A 15,731-nucleotide genomic window follows, 5' to 3' on the forward strand; every position below is an offset into this window, starting at 1 on the left:
TACACACACACACACACACACACACAAAGATATGGATGACATTATAGTGAGATTCACGAAGAGAATATGAAAATTGCCCCTGTGATTAAATAAATTATGTCACAATCAGAAATGGGACTCATAGAGTTTCATTATATTGTTTCTGTTTTACTCAAATGATCCTCCTGCCTCATCCTCCTGAGTGCTAAAATTATAGGTGTGTGCCACCACAACCAGATAAAGGGAATATTTATTGGCACAATTAAGATCTTTATTTTCTATAAAGACAAAAATAAAAAGCCCAACTAGACTAGAAAGGGGTTGTGGTTGTTACTATAAATAAAAAATACACAACACTCATTCGTTTTCTGACTAATTTAGATAGCTATATAACTAAAAAGAAAAGGACAGGACTAGTAAGAATAAAAATAATGTATAGAAAATTTAAAATTTCTGCCAACCCTGACATCTTTGGGTCAGAGTCACAGGGACACCAAGACCACTGCCTGGACCTTCGCAGACCATGCTGTCCCAGGTGGTACTTTCTGCTGCCATAGTGGCCCATGCCTGAAGATTGCAGCCATCCTGGGGTCTTCCACATAGGACAGCCACTTCTTACCTCTGTATCACCTCTTACTGAATGTGGAGATAAGGTATGTCTTGGGTTGATCCTTGAGGAATTTTTCCAGTTTCTTTATTTTAGAACTAGGGTAACAGAACCCTTTGTGCTTGGAACTGGGTTTAGCTTGCATTTTCTATCCAAAGAAATAAATGTATTTACCCCCAGAGACTTTTCTACCACATTAGTAGTAGGGTTGATTGTCTATATGATTAAAAAATATGGTGCCTCTACTGGAGAATTTAGGGATAAACTTAGTGTGAAAAAAAAATCTCAACTCAAAGAAGTAAAGCAATCAACCATCAAGCAAATCTAGTTCAGAAGCACCACTGCCTCTTTGACGTTCAGAGGAATAATATTGCCGTGGTCTTGGAGGTCACTTGGAAAGGCTACATAGAGCATAGAAGGAGGTAAAAAATTGCCTGGACTACAATATTTCTGTGCAGGACATGACTCATGGCACGGGTGGAGAAGCACATAGTGCAGAGCATTTCTGCACAGCAGGAAAAAAAGATCATTGCAAGTGCATGCGGACCTAAAAAGAAGGCTCAGCCAGTTATGTGGATATATCTGTCTCAACCGAGAAAGTCAGAGAGAGTTAATTTAAGCTGGAACTAGCCTGTGTGAGGAACTCTTCCTGTGCTGCTGCCGATTGAAATTACAGCAGACCTTTCCTGAGAAATGATCACAGTTCATTTAGTGACTTAGCCCTATTGGCCAATCAGGTATTTCTGACCCTTGCTCTGTATTCAGAGTTGTCTGGTTATCACTTTTGAATAAGCAATTTGCAGCAACTTGTTGTTCAACTAAACTTACCAAGTTAGAGTTTAAACTTGTAATTAGTTATACCATTTTTCAATAAAATGACATTTGAAACAGAATAAATAAATAAAATTTCTGCCAATAATTGTAAAATCCTACAAAAAACCCTAGGAACTATGACACAGTAGTTTGAGAAATAACAAAAACAGCTATTTTTAATTTTAATTCTAACTCTCAGCTGTTATGGGGATGCTAATGGCCTCAACAAAGGCGTCATAGGTATCCAGATTGACATTAATTAGTTAATTATGTTCCCAAAGGGAAAAGGATCTCAGACTTTCCTAACATATTTAAAAGGCTTAATAAGGAAAAAAAAAAGTATTCAAACATCTAATGCATATATAGGAAAATAAAAGAATAGCGATGTGTGTCAGGGTTTGACTGGAGACTCAAGCACTTTAGGTGTCTTGTTTACAAAAATAGTGATATTTTAGGAGTGATCTCATAGCATTATGGAGAAGGATGAGGCAGTTTTTGTAAGGCTATATAATCCCTGTGTGTGTGTGTGTGTGTGTGTGTGTGTGTGTATGTGGTTTATGAGCATATGTCTGTCTATGTGCAGGGAGCCCAAAAGAGGACATTAGTGTCCTGTTCTATCACTTTCCACCTTATTCCTCTGAGACGGGTATCTTGCTTCCTGTCTCCATCCCTCCCCCACAGTGCTGGTGCTACAGAGTGTGGAGTGTATTTTTGCTTGCCTTTATATGAGTGGCAGGGATCTGAGCTCAGGTTCTCACACTTGCATAGCAAGTGCTGTTATCCACGGAGCCATCTCCAGTTCTGATGTTGCAGGCATCCTGCGAAGAAAGTTCAGGGCTGAACTACTGAGCCAGGTATAAGAGAAGTTAAAGGAAGTTCTGGGGAAAATAGAACAACTGTAGGTCCAGGCACCTTGTCAACCAGGTGAGCTAGCCAATCACAACTCAGGAGCTGTCACAATACCTGGTGAATTGCTGAATATCTTCAAAGTTATTGCATATACTTCAAATATCTTTGAGGCTTACACCAACTAGAACAGAATTCTAGGAAATTCCCAACCAACTCAGTTTAGAATATTGCCTATTTAAATGCCCTAAAGATGAAAAAAAATTGAGATCAATGCAGATAAATGCATAGAACATTTTAAATTTAAATTTGATGCCATTTCCTTTTAATGTCATAATAGTATGGGATTAAGTAGGAAATGAGATGTTTGTATAATTCTTAAATAGATGTTCCATAAAAGGTCCCCAAGTTGCATGCCTGAATTATATCTAACAATATACTATAAAGAAATGGACGTGTCAAGATCACCATCAACAAGATCTGAAGAGAAACTCAAAGTGCTCTATCAAAGAAAGCTCAAGAAAGAATTGGGACTCAGAGCAGTGAGCTAAATTAAATTAGCAAACCAATAAGGCATGAGGAATCCTTCAGGAATTAGCAACAGAAGAAAGCCATTACCCATAGGATGGTAGAAGTTCAACAACTATCAACTCCTCCCTCTCTCCCATACACTGGCCCAACTCTTCTTCCACCAAAACCAAATGCCCTACCTTTCCCTGTCTTGTCCTGTCCTGCCTATGTATAGGCTGGGATAGTTATTTCCTTTCCCACTGACCTGCCAACCCTGCTTACTATAGACATGTGGATCCCTACTGTTGTGGCTTCTTTCAGGGGCAAGCTAAGTACCAGAAACAAGGATAGACAGAACCCAATCCCACCCACCATCCTGAATAACCCATTATGTTGATAGCCTAATGCAGGTCTGCCTTCAACATGCCTTTTGTTGTTGTTGTTATTTTTGTCTTTTTAAAAATTGATTGATATTGAGCTCTACATTTTTCTCTGCTCCCCTCCCTGCCTCTTCCCTCCCCTTCAATCCTCTCCCAAGGTCCCCATGCTCCTAATTTACTCAGGAGATCTTGTCTTTTTCTACTTCCCATGTAGATTAGATCTATATATGTCTCTCTTAGGGTCCTCATTGTTGTCTAGGTTCTCTGGGATTGAATGGGAAAAGATCTTCACTAAGATGCCCTTCTGCCAAGATGCTGTAGCCATGGGCTCCTACTCAACCCTCTCATGTTACAGCCCAGGAAAATAGGTAGACTCACCCTCTGCAACACATACACACAACACACACAAACACACAACACACACAAACACACCACCAGAGCCAGGCTGTTTAGAAGAAACTAGGAAGTTTGGTCTACATATAAACTGAGGGGCCAACCTCAGAGCTTGCTTCTTGTCGCAAAAGCCTGAACCCCTATCTGTGAGTCTTTCTGACAGCGGGGACTACCTTCGTCATAAAACCACAAAGGCAGTCCAGAGTAGGACTTTAGATTTAGGTTTTCCCAGAAATTAGTAGCTGGGGGCCTGGAATATCTTGCTAACATTCACAAAATAAAACATAATTATCGAATGCCTTGAGCCTTTGGATAAGGTGGGGGGGGGTTGTTGACACTTTCTCTAGTTTGGTGATTTTATATTAATTAATTATATACAGCTATATTTGCAATAACAAGAATATTTTAATTTTCAAAATGAATTATGCCTGTGTATGCATGTGCCTGATGTGTGTGGCGAGGTGCATGCCCCATGTTGGGGAAATCTTTGTTGAGTTTCTTCTTCCAGCTCCATGTAGGTTTCAGGCAGTGAATTCAAGTACACAGGCATAACGACAAGGGCTTTTACCCACTAAACAGTCTCATGGGCCAACAAGAAAACTTAATACTGATATGGGATTAAAAGATTAACAAGATTCTGTTGAAGAGTGACTTTGATAATCAATCAGGAGATATTTTACTTTTCACTTTAAAAACACTGTTTAATTTCTTTTCTGAGTTCAAGATTTTACATTTTATTTTGACAATAATGGACTGAATTGCTTTCATACCAATATTAATTTTAAAAAACATTAAAATTAAAATAGAAAAAACCTATGTAAGCATTTCTACAATCTATTTGGACTGCCCACATCAATTAATTTAGTTAGAAATAAATATCACTTTCTGTGAGTCTATTTTAACTAGTTTGACAACCGAAATGAGTTGTGGGATGTCTTAGTTTATTTGTAGTTAATTCAAAAAAAAAATGAACAAGAAAATGCTGACCTTATAAAATATAAATTAAAATAATTTGAATTTTTTCTCTTTGCATGACTGCTTAATGTCTGAATTTCTTTTCTGTTGTTATTACAGAATATCCTGACAAAAGAAAATTAAAGGAGAAAGGGTATGTTTTACCATCAGTCTACCACATTAGGGAAATAAATTGGTCATGTCACACCCATAATCGGAAATAGAATATGACAATGCATGCATGCTGTATTCAGCTTCACTTCAGAATCTCCTCCCTAGGTAATAGTAGACCCACAGTGGGTGGGTCTCAGCACTTAAATGGACACAATCAAGATAATCCCCCACAGGCGTGACACAGGTCAACCTGATCTAGACTATGCCATATGGATTAAGATTCTCTTCTCAGGTAATTATAGACTGCAGTACACTGATAATTAAAACTAATTATTATTGGGTGTGATGGCAGTCACCTTTAATTGCAGCAGTGAGGAGGTAGGGGAAATTGGATCTATGTGAATTCCAGTACAGACAGGGCTACATAGAGAGACCCTGTATCAATCATCAATCAATCAATCAGTCAATTAATCAATCAATAAAGCAAAAAAATACATAAAACTAAACTTTATATCCAGGAAATGCTTCTTTCTTTTAATATTCCTGACTTATATAATCAATATTTTACATATTAGACAATTGAAAAGCATCTGATTTAAGAGATTAAAAGGTATGAATAAGATCAAGGAGTATAACTATTTCTTCTATTCTTTGATAAGCAACAAAATGAAAATAAGGATAAAATGCTAACATAATGGAAATTCTAAGTAGGAAATCAGTGAGTTACATTAAAATGTTTACTCAGTATTTCTGAAAATAAGTAATTTAATTGTATTTTATTAATTATTAGATTTATAATTTGTTGACTTGGTAGATCTCTACCACTTTTATCAAAATAACAAGTCAAATTAACCGTATAGCAATCAAGAAGCAGAATTAAGTTATAGAAAACAAAACAGGAATTTATTTTATTCCACAAAAATATCTGTTTCAAGCTAGTTAGTGGTTGAGTACACTTTAATTCCAGAGGCAGGTGGATCTCAGAGTCTGAGGCAGCCTGGTCTACAAAGCAAGTTCCAGGCAGAGCTACACACAGAGAAACCCTGACTCAGAAAACAACACACACACACACACACACACACAAACTGTTTCACTGCCTCAAGTGGTTTTTTTTTTTAAACAAAGGCCTTATTTATTTACTCATTTTTATTTTGAGGTAAGCATTTTTGCTATGTGTTGTCGGTTGTTTTCACTCTTTATTCTTTTGGGGGTCCTGCTACACAACTCCCAAATAAAACATACTGAAGTTTATTATTTCTTATGAATGCCCAGTCTTAGCTTGGCTTGTTTCTTGTCATTTTTATTTTAACTTATCTCATCTGCCTTTTGCCTCTGGGCTTTTACCTTTCTCTATTTCTGTATAACTTTTCTTTCTTTCTCAGTTGCTAGTTGTATAGCTGGCCCCTTCTTTTCTTGTTCCCTGATCTTCTCCTCTGAGATTTCTCCTTCTTTGTATTTTCTTTGTTTACCAGCCCCACCCATCCATTCTCTTGCCTTACTATTGACCGTTCAGCTCTTTTAGACAAATCAGGTGTTTTAGACAGTCAAAGTAACACAGCTTCACAGAGTTAAACAAATGCAACATAAAAGAATGCAACACATCGTTGCATCATTAAACAAATGTTCCACAGCATAAACATGTAGGAGGAGGACCCACTTGTTTGTCCTGGACCCAGAACTGAAATAACCACACAGAAATTGTATTAATTAAATCACTGCTTGGGCCATTAGCTCTAGCTTCTTATTGGCTAATTCTTACATCTTAATTTAACCCATTTCTATTAATTTGTACATCACCACTATGTCGTGGCCTACCAGCAAAGACACCTCTGTTTCTTGACCTGACCAGACAGACCTGGCAGTTGCTTTTAGACATACCCTGGAAGAGTCTATGGGCCCCGGTGATAATTTTCTATTCAGATATGTTCTATTCAAATATATTCTTGACTTCTACTCATGTGACAAGCCTGCTTTTGGCCTGCCTAACTAAAACTATTCCTCTGCACCAACCCCCCAGTAAAGACTGAACAGTCCCGAGGCATTTGTTAGGAATGTTTATCTTGCTGCTACTCAATACTAATCAGCAGTTAAGGTGAGAGTTACTGTTTTTCAAAGAAGCCTGCCAGATGTCCAGTGAAGCTGTCCTCTCAAAGTACTAAGTAATTGTTTGCTCTACAATCCCCACATAATAATTCTAAACACAGTTGAACCTGAAAATCATGAAAGACAGATCTGATTCATACTGATGTTTCCTGAATAGCCCCGTAGGCTTCCCTCTGTTGCTTTATTTTTTTAAACTAAATCCTGAGTTTATTCAGATAGAGCAATATTTAAAGAGGGAATATGTCAGAGAACTACTCCAAGAGATCCCTGACAGAATTCCTACTGACCATTATTAAAAGATGGTAATTTGCTAGTGTAATGAATGTGTATGTATGCCAATGAAAATGTAAGACGCAATCAGTACTGATAGCCTTTTACCTATTTCCTTAGATAATGAAAAACTATGTTTAGCCCAGTGCTTTTGTGTTTTTTATAAGCATCTGCAGAGTCTATTGTATTTGCTTCTCATATGAAAACATATTCTATCACCGTGACAATTAACAGTAGTTATTAAAGAGAAAATTGGTGGAAAGGAAGTTCATTGGTGGCCTTCAATATTTATATGTTGTGATCATTATTAACATAACACATAGTAGTACACACTTGTGATCCCAGAACTTAGGATACTAAGTCAGGATACTCAGAGTTTGAGGCTAGAATGGATTGCATAATGGAAGCCTTTCTTAAAAACAAACTAATCAAAACTCTAACTACCAAATTGTCATTTGTAACTTGTAGTGATCGTATAGGATAGGAAAACAGTTGAAACTGGTTGGACCCCTTTTTGTCACAGCAAGAGGTTATACTGTCAACAAGAAAGAGAAACCAGAAGACTAGATTAGAATAAAAATGTGGGTGGGTGTGATTTATGTTATGAAGATATGGGATTGAGAAATTACACAGTTAATGTATTTTAAACATTCACAAGTGAATGTTGAATGTTTATTTTTGGTCTTGAAACATTGGTTATTTACTTCATTATGTTGTTTAAATTCAACATTGAATTGATACAATTTAAATTTGAAAAACATCAGGTATTAATGAAGAAGAGATTAATCTTGAAAAGAGCAAAATTCTCCCCCCCAAAAAAGCAATGATTGCAAGAAGTGAAGAAATTGTTTATTATGAAATCTCCAATAACTATTATGAGTTTCTGCCTTAGTTCTCTTTCCCTTTGTGTGACAAATTATCTCAGCAAATGGCCTGTGCGATGGATCCTGATGGGAGGACTTGCCTCACAAGCCTAATGTCTTGAACTGGATATCTGTAGGGAGGAGAGAAACAACTCCTCTGACTGCCACAGATGGGCATCCCCCAACCACAACAATAATAATATAATTATATACTCTAGTAATAATAAATAAATAAATATACCCTGACAGAAGGTATTTTTAGTAACTTCTTTAATATAACTTGAAGGTAAAAGGGTTTCTTTTGGCTCAAAATTCCTAAGGATGCCATCATCACAGTTGAGAAGGCATGGCAGAGGAAAGGGACCATCTGGAGGCAGAAGCAGGATGCTGGTTGGTCACACCACATACACACTCACGAAGCGGAGAGAGAACAGGGAACAAGGCTAGGCTGTAAACTTCAGAAACTTTCCCCAGTGACTCTTTTCATCCAGACAGGCTATACCTCCGAAAGGTACCGCAATCTTCCCATACAGTACCACCAACTGGAGCTCAAGTGTTCTAAGGTGAGCCTTTGGAGGACATTTCACATTTAAACCACAACTGTTTTTTTTTTTGATAATGTCAAATAATATTCAAAGGCTTCACAGCAAATAAATAAAGTGCTGTTCATTTTTGTTGTGAACTAGCACTGATTACTATGGCTTGTATATGGTTTGATGTATCCTTCAGAGGGTCACATGTTGGAAGTTTTGATGCCTGGCATGTTGGTGTTGAAGGACTAGAACTTATAAAGGTAGTGTCTCCTGATAGGAAGTTAGGTCACTGGGGTTGAGACCTGTAGAAAGAACTAAGATATGCATTTTAAGGCCCTTGCTAGTTCCCATTAAAGTAAGTTTTTATAGAAAGAACAAGCCTAGACTCTGGCTTCCTGACACATCCTATAATCTCTCTCATTATTGTGGTATCCTCTGCTCTGAGACCCTCATCCCAGGCAGCCTCCCAGAGTATGAGCTCATAAACATCATTTTTCTGTAAAGAACCTCGCCTAAAATTTTGTAACAATGATAGGAAACAGGTTAAGACACTATATTAAAGGAAAAACTAAGGTTTTGAAAAGAAATAATACTAAGATGAAATGTTACAGATAGGCAAAGACATGCACCTGCTGATTGTCTAGAATTCCTACTCATGTTCCTGCCTCCTCTGCTTTGAGCAGTAGAGGCATAGCTAACAACATTCACATGCAAATGCTAGTTGATTTTGCTACTTTTTGCTGCATGATACTGGGCAGGTTACTTAACTTCTCTGTGACTTAGTTTTCATTTAGAAAGTTGAGTGTGTTAATTAGCAGCTACTATGTTATAAATCACCAGAAAACTTAGTGGTCATGTTAATCACTTTCCCTGTCATAGTGGCATAACCCCTAACAGAAACAACTTTAAAGAGGAAGGATTTATATTGGCTCATGGTTCTTGAGAAGCAGTCCCTAATGTCCAGGGATGGCTGGTGACTGGAGGCATAGCAACAGGAGCTGGGAGCACAGATGACTCACATCACTGCTTCTGGCAGGAAGCACGGGGCCACACTGGAAACAGAGCTGTCCTATAACCCTCAACGCTTGCATCTATTACTCTGTGTCTGCTGGCTAAGTTCCATATCCAGAAGGATTGCACCACCACCCCAGTTAGTGCCACCAGCTGGACTCTAAGTTCCCAATGCATGAACTTTCAGGAAAGGTTTCACCTTCAAGCCATAAGATGTTTAAAACAAGCATTCATCATTTTGTGGCTTCTTTGAGTAATGAGTTCAGAAGTGACTCCATGAGTCAGATGTCAGTGTTTACTTATTGAGCTTATTTTTATTCATCCGTTTCTTTAATGAAATGGATGGTACCACTCTATGTTAGAGAGAGTTTTGCTTTACCCAGTCATCCAATTCAATGTCCACCACATACAGAAACACCCATAATTTTTGTACCACCTGTCCCAGTCAAATTGACACAAACATTAACCATCATAACCTTCTATGATGTCCAAGAAAACATGACTATGCCTTTCCAGTTCCTAACAGAAATAGAATTCAATATATACATGATCAATTGAAAAAGAAAAGCTTGTTTTTCAAACTTTATGATTGGTATATTCATTTATTTGTTTATCTGCAAAAGAAAAGAGTTGGTGTGTGGTACTCTAGAATTACAGTATGTAAACTCCTATTAAGAAAGAAATATTACTTTCTACGACTATCTCATCAAAATAATTAATGGACACAAATGCTCTCACTCCTAAAAGTTATCTCTAAGGAGATTCTCTGATTTTTCATGCATTCTCAAGTAAGAAAAAAATTCTCATTACTTTTAAGACTTAAAAAATTCCAGTCCATTGCAATGCCAAGTGCAGCATTCTGCAAATGTGGCTTTGCAGGGAGAGCACCCAGTTGGCACCAGAGGGCCCAGGTTCTCTCTCTAGCCCTGCTCTAAAATGGGGAGTAGCAACAACACACAGTCCTATGTGTGATGATACTGACCACTCCCACATTAGATACAGTCACAGAGCAACAAGCTCTGTCCTAATATGGTAGCTGTAAAAGTGCTTACCATTATTGCAGAAGACCAAAGTTCAATTCCCAGTACCCATGGTGGGCAGCTCACAACCACTTGTAACTCCAGTACCAGGGGTTCTGATGTATGAAACCTCCAAGTCCACCCCCACAGTGACATACTTCCTACTCCAACAAAGCCACGCCTCCTAATAGTGCCGCTCTTATGAGCCTATGGGGGCCAATCACATTCAAACCACCACTCTGTCTTTTCAGGCGTGCGTCAGCCTGCTCCCCTGCTTGTTCTAACAAATCAAGCACAAATCCAGACTTAGCAGTAGACTTTCGTTTTTTTTTTTTTTTTTTCTGAAAGATATTGCCAATGTGCAGAGAGGGCCTATTGTATCCTGGGAGAGGAACTGTTGCTGCAGACTAAGGCTGTCCCACAGGAGGCTTTGGTTTACTCAGGCGGTAAGGGCACAGTCCAGGGTCTCTGTCTGGTTTTCTTAAATCACCTCATCACTTGGTTCAAACGAGGAGGAAAACCCATTTTCTCCATCATTAAAAGAAGGTGTATGTATCTTTCTGTACCCTGAAGCCAGGTGGTTGAGCTTGCTCAGGCAGAACAGGTTCTGAAGCACCCTTTTTACAAGTCTGGCAGGGACTATCTTCACTTAATGCAAAGGTGCTTAGCTCCTATTGTTCTAGCCTCAGCCAAAGCTCGGAGCCAAGAAGACATTAGATGAGTCCTGGCAGGGAAAGTCCCTCAGTGGGAATTCTGCTGCATTTCTTTCTGAGAGTTCTTTCTGGGCTTAAACTTTTGGCTTGCTGAGATAAAGATGTGACTAAGGATAGGAAATATATACATGCCAATTCAAAGGCATTTTAACTACTAAGACAGAAAGACTCAAATGATCAATGCCTCTGTTAGAAAAGGGAATGGCAGCTGTGGGTTCAGCAAAAAAAGCCGACCTGAAACTATCCTTCATACATGAGTTTTATTAGTAGAGAGGAACTCATGGCCATAGGAGCTATGATTGGGCTTTGAGGTGTGAGAACATTAAAAAGGGACAGTCCATCATATCAGAGACAATGTATTGAGACCTTAGTTGGGGGAAGATAGGCTTCCATTTAAAACCTGGAGAGGAGCCTCATTAAAAGATATCTTAAAGTATAAGAGAGAGCCTCTATGGACAGGTGACCTGGATGAACCCAAAGGAGAGTCTTCAGAGTAATGAAGAAAATATCTGATTTTATATCTTTCAAGAGTAATGGGAAGTTTCATATCATGGAATTTAGTTCAATATAGCACAGAACATGGAGGAGCCAAGCAGCATAAACCAGTGGTTATTAGGCTACAGTACAACATGGGTTCTTCACTCTCTGTTCTAGAGAGAGAGAAAGAGAGTGCTACAGAAGGCATGGCCTGATGTTGTATAGCCACCTAGAGTTACCAGCACCTTAAAAGCCTGTGAGCTAATGTTTTTATTTAACATAAATAATATGCTTCTGACATATGTTTGTTGCTAATGGAGGAGAGCAAAATCAGGTCTATATGATATGCTCTAACGGTGCTTTAATACCATATGATGGAGACGTAGACCTAGCTGTTTATATCCCATATGTTTGCTTTGGACCGCACACTAAGTGATATTGAAACAGGATAGGTAGACTTGGATAATTAAAGAGAACACAGGAAGGGAAATGCGGCCCTTACCCTGGACTATAGTTGAGGACTTTTGCCAGCTTTAGTGCTAAGAATTCCAACATAATTAACTATTTATTATGAAGATTCCGTCCATACAGACAGTATTCGTCTTTTTTGTTTGTTTGTTTGTTTGTTTGTTTGCTTGTTCATTTTAAAACAGGGTTTCTCTCTATAGTCCTGACTGTCCAGGAACTTGCTCTGTAGATCAGGCTGGCCTCAGACTTAGAGATCACTTGCCTCTGCTTCTCAAATGCTGGGATTAAAGCCATGCACCATCACTGCTCAGCAGTATTCCTCTTATATAGGTATTTTAAGTAAGAATTTAAAATTTCTGCACAAGTATGAAAACCTCAGGTTGGAGCCCCAGCAACCACTTAAAAACAGGCACAGTAGCATGAATCTATAACTCCAATGCTGGGGGTGCGAATTGGGAGTCAGAGACAGGCAGGTCCTTGGAATTCATCGGCCAGTTAATCTGCACTCATAAGCACTAAAGTTCAGTGGAAGATTCTGTCTCAAAAATAAGGCAAAGAGCAATCAAGGAAGACATCCAAAGTCAACCTCTGACTCCCGTACACATGTGCACATACATGTACAGACCTACATGCACACACACGTTTAGTATTGCTGAGACATGAGTGTGACAGTCTTGAGAAACCTACATTCTTGCTTGGGTGGACACCATCCTTTCCCCAGTATCTCTTTCTATTAACTCCAACTCATCTTATTAAACTCCAACTCTGCTTCAAACTGGCTGTCCTGATACTCTTTTCTAGAGTGAAGATAAGAATCTCAGCCTCACCTGAGTGGAGATCTCTGTAAAGAACTCTTAGGGTTGCTGCAGACACCAGTATGGAACTGTCTCCAGCTCATGCCCCTCTGTGGCTGACGATAGCTACCACCTTATTTTAAAGACTTCCTTCTACAATGATGTTTCTCTCAATGAGAAAAGCCTAGATTTCAATCAGATGTTTCTTTTTAACTATCTGGTATCTAGCTTCATTTAGGAGAGCTTGAAATGAAAATTACAAAAGAACTACCCCAAAATAAGTGTCTGTGCCAATGGGTACCAGGTTGTGCTAGATGTAAACAGAAATTATGGTTGCTCTGCAGGCAACTAGAAGACCTGGATTTTGGAAAACTATCTACACTCTCTCTACTTGCCTAAAAGTAGTGCACAAGTTTACAAAGACAAAAGATGCCCTTCTGCTCTTTTTTGCCAGAGAGAACAAAGATTATTCCTGAAGATTTTTTTAGAATACCATGAGCCTAGAGGTGGTTCCAGAGTTATCTACTTTAATGTTGACTAACTAGTCTTGTTTGGCAACTCAAACATTGCCTTCTCCCTTTGCCACCCACACAGACTTACAGTATTTTTCTTTTGTCTCATCATTTTTCTAACACTTCATGTTTCTTTGTTGAAGATACCATATTGAGGCAAGATAGACAGACAGGGAAAATTAAAGGGACAAGGGGAGAGAAAGGATCCCCTCACTCCAAAATCTGATGTAAGTTGCTTACTGGTATAGAGTCAATAATTCCACTACAATTAACAAAATTGCTATGAAGATTGCTAGCATAGAGGCAATATTCCTTTTGTACAGAGATATTTCACATGAAAAATATTCAGAAGAAATGAAGCACACTTGCAGCCTAACCATAAATGACGTTCAAGAACATCCACAATTCTTCTTTTCCAGGTATAAGCCTAGAATTTTCTGGGACTCTACAAATAGGATTATAAGCTTCATTTACAATAACTTGTCTTAGCTTCCAAATGCAAATCTTATGACCTTTGTTTTGGGGCGACATCTGTTGGAGTTCAGCCTCAACGGGGTTCACTCATTCCAGGGTAGGGGTGTGTGGATTAGAAATATTAGATGGGAGAACAGAGATATGAAAGAAGAGGAATAGAGATGCAGAATAGAGCTGGGAGGGCGAGCCAGCAAATACTGAATTTGCCCATGTTGATTTTCCATATGCTTCTATACCCCAATCTAAAAGGAGGCTAGGAAGGCAAGATTGCTTTAGCATGATTACAGTGAACAAACAGAGCAATTATCTGCTTCAATACCTGAAGCATCAAGCAACTATATCCTGAGTTAAGCATTCTGTTGTTTAGGGAGGACACGCAGCCACCATACCTTGGACCAAGCATCCTGTAGGCAGTCATTGCCTGGGTCAAACCTCCCATTATATTCTTGAAGGAGCAAGAATAGGTTTGAATTCTCTGACTTTTGTTCAAGGTGGAATGGGTCCACCTTTGTGGCCCATCTCAACCTAGAACACTGAGTAACCACACCCTAGGTCAAGATAGTTTCTTTGTGGCCAGGCGATGGTGGCGCACGCCTTTAATCCCAGCACTCGGGAGGCAGAGGCAGGCGGATCTCTGTGAGTTCGAGACCAGCCTGGTCTACAAGAGCTAGTTCCAGGACAGGCTCCAAAAACCACAGAGAAACCCTGTCTCGAAAAACAAAACAAAACAAAAAAGATAGTTTCTTGTAGCCACACTTTAAGTCAGACAGCTTGTCAATAAACTTAAAAGAGCAAGAGTAGCTGTCTGACTTTCAGTGAAGGTGGAGCGGACCACTTCTGTGGGCCCCTACACCTCTAGTTAACCTTACAATTCATCTTGGTAACCACCCCGCCCCGTAATCGTCATCTGAGATATAGCTTCATTTGGCTACTGAAAGCCTATAAAGACACTTCAAACTAACACTTCAAACTAACTCTTGCAAATTGTTTTATAACTTCCACATTTATGTCATGGCAAGTCTGTACACACATATATGTTTGTGTACACACATACAAACAAACACATGCAATAAAAATCACCTTCTTAATAAATTCAAGCTCTGCTCATACTGACACACCTTGAAATTAATTTCTGTGAGCTCCACCCGACTAAAGTTCTCTGAGAAGAATTCAAAGTACCACAGTTCTTCTCTAGGCCACATCTACTGCCGTTATAACAATGAAATTCAAAGCTACCTCATGTCTTGGGCATCTCCCATTATGTGTGAAATATACACATTAATAAGTTCATTTTTCTCATGTGGATCTGTCTTTTGGCCATTCTGTAGTAACTAAGAATATATAGAGTTGAATAAAAGTTATATTTCTCTGTCTACACCACCCTAAGAGTTTGTGACATTGAATTAATATCCTATTTAAAAATAAGATGAGAAAAAAATTAGTTACCAACAAAAACTTGTCCTTAACTAAACTTTATGTGGGGCTCTCCAGGTCCCTTTCTTTCCCAGCTTGGCTCCATCAGCAAGCTCCATTTGGCCCAGTGTTAGCACTCCTTTATGTCAACTTGTGTAGAATCTCCATCATTTATATCTAGTTACTTTTGCTATCTGATCGGTTTCCTCAGCCTCCCCTCCAGGCTCTGACCTCTAGGTGATGCCTAGTCTCTCTAGCCTGGCTTCCACAAGGAGCAAGCACAGTTGGCTTAGCTAGAATCCCAGCTGCCCGTGAGGTTTCCTCATAGAAACTTTACATCCACTGCCCACAGATGCTCTGCAGCTGTGTATCCCCATTGACCTAGCAAATACCATGTGCTTGGAATTGAGCCTACACTGTGCTCCCTTCCCGAATAAAACTCATTTACCATTCGTTAATAATCTGTGCACCCTCCAAATTCATAT

At 38.9% G+C, this 15,731-nt stretch overlaps 1 pseudogene; it reads left to right on the forward strand.

Annotated features, from left to right (window-relative positions):
- The first annotated feature begins 502 nt into the window (after positions 1-502).
- Positions 503-1,216, forward strand: LOC130886977 (ATP synthase F(0) complex subunit B1, mitochondrial-like; annotated as a pseudogene).
- Positions 1,217-15,731: the final 14,515 nt, after the last annotated feature.

The sequence above is a fragment of the Chionomys nivalis genome, chromosome 14, assembly GCF_950005125.1.
Source record: "Chionomys nivalis chromosome 14, mChiNiv1.1, whole genome shotgun sequence".
In the NCBI taxonomy this organism is placed as follows: domain Eukaryota; kingdom Metazoa; phylum Chordata; class Mammalia; order Rodentia; family Cricetidae; genus Chionomys; species Chionomys nivalis.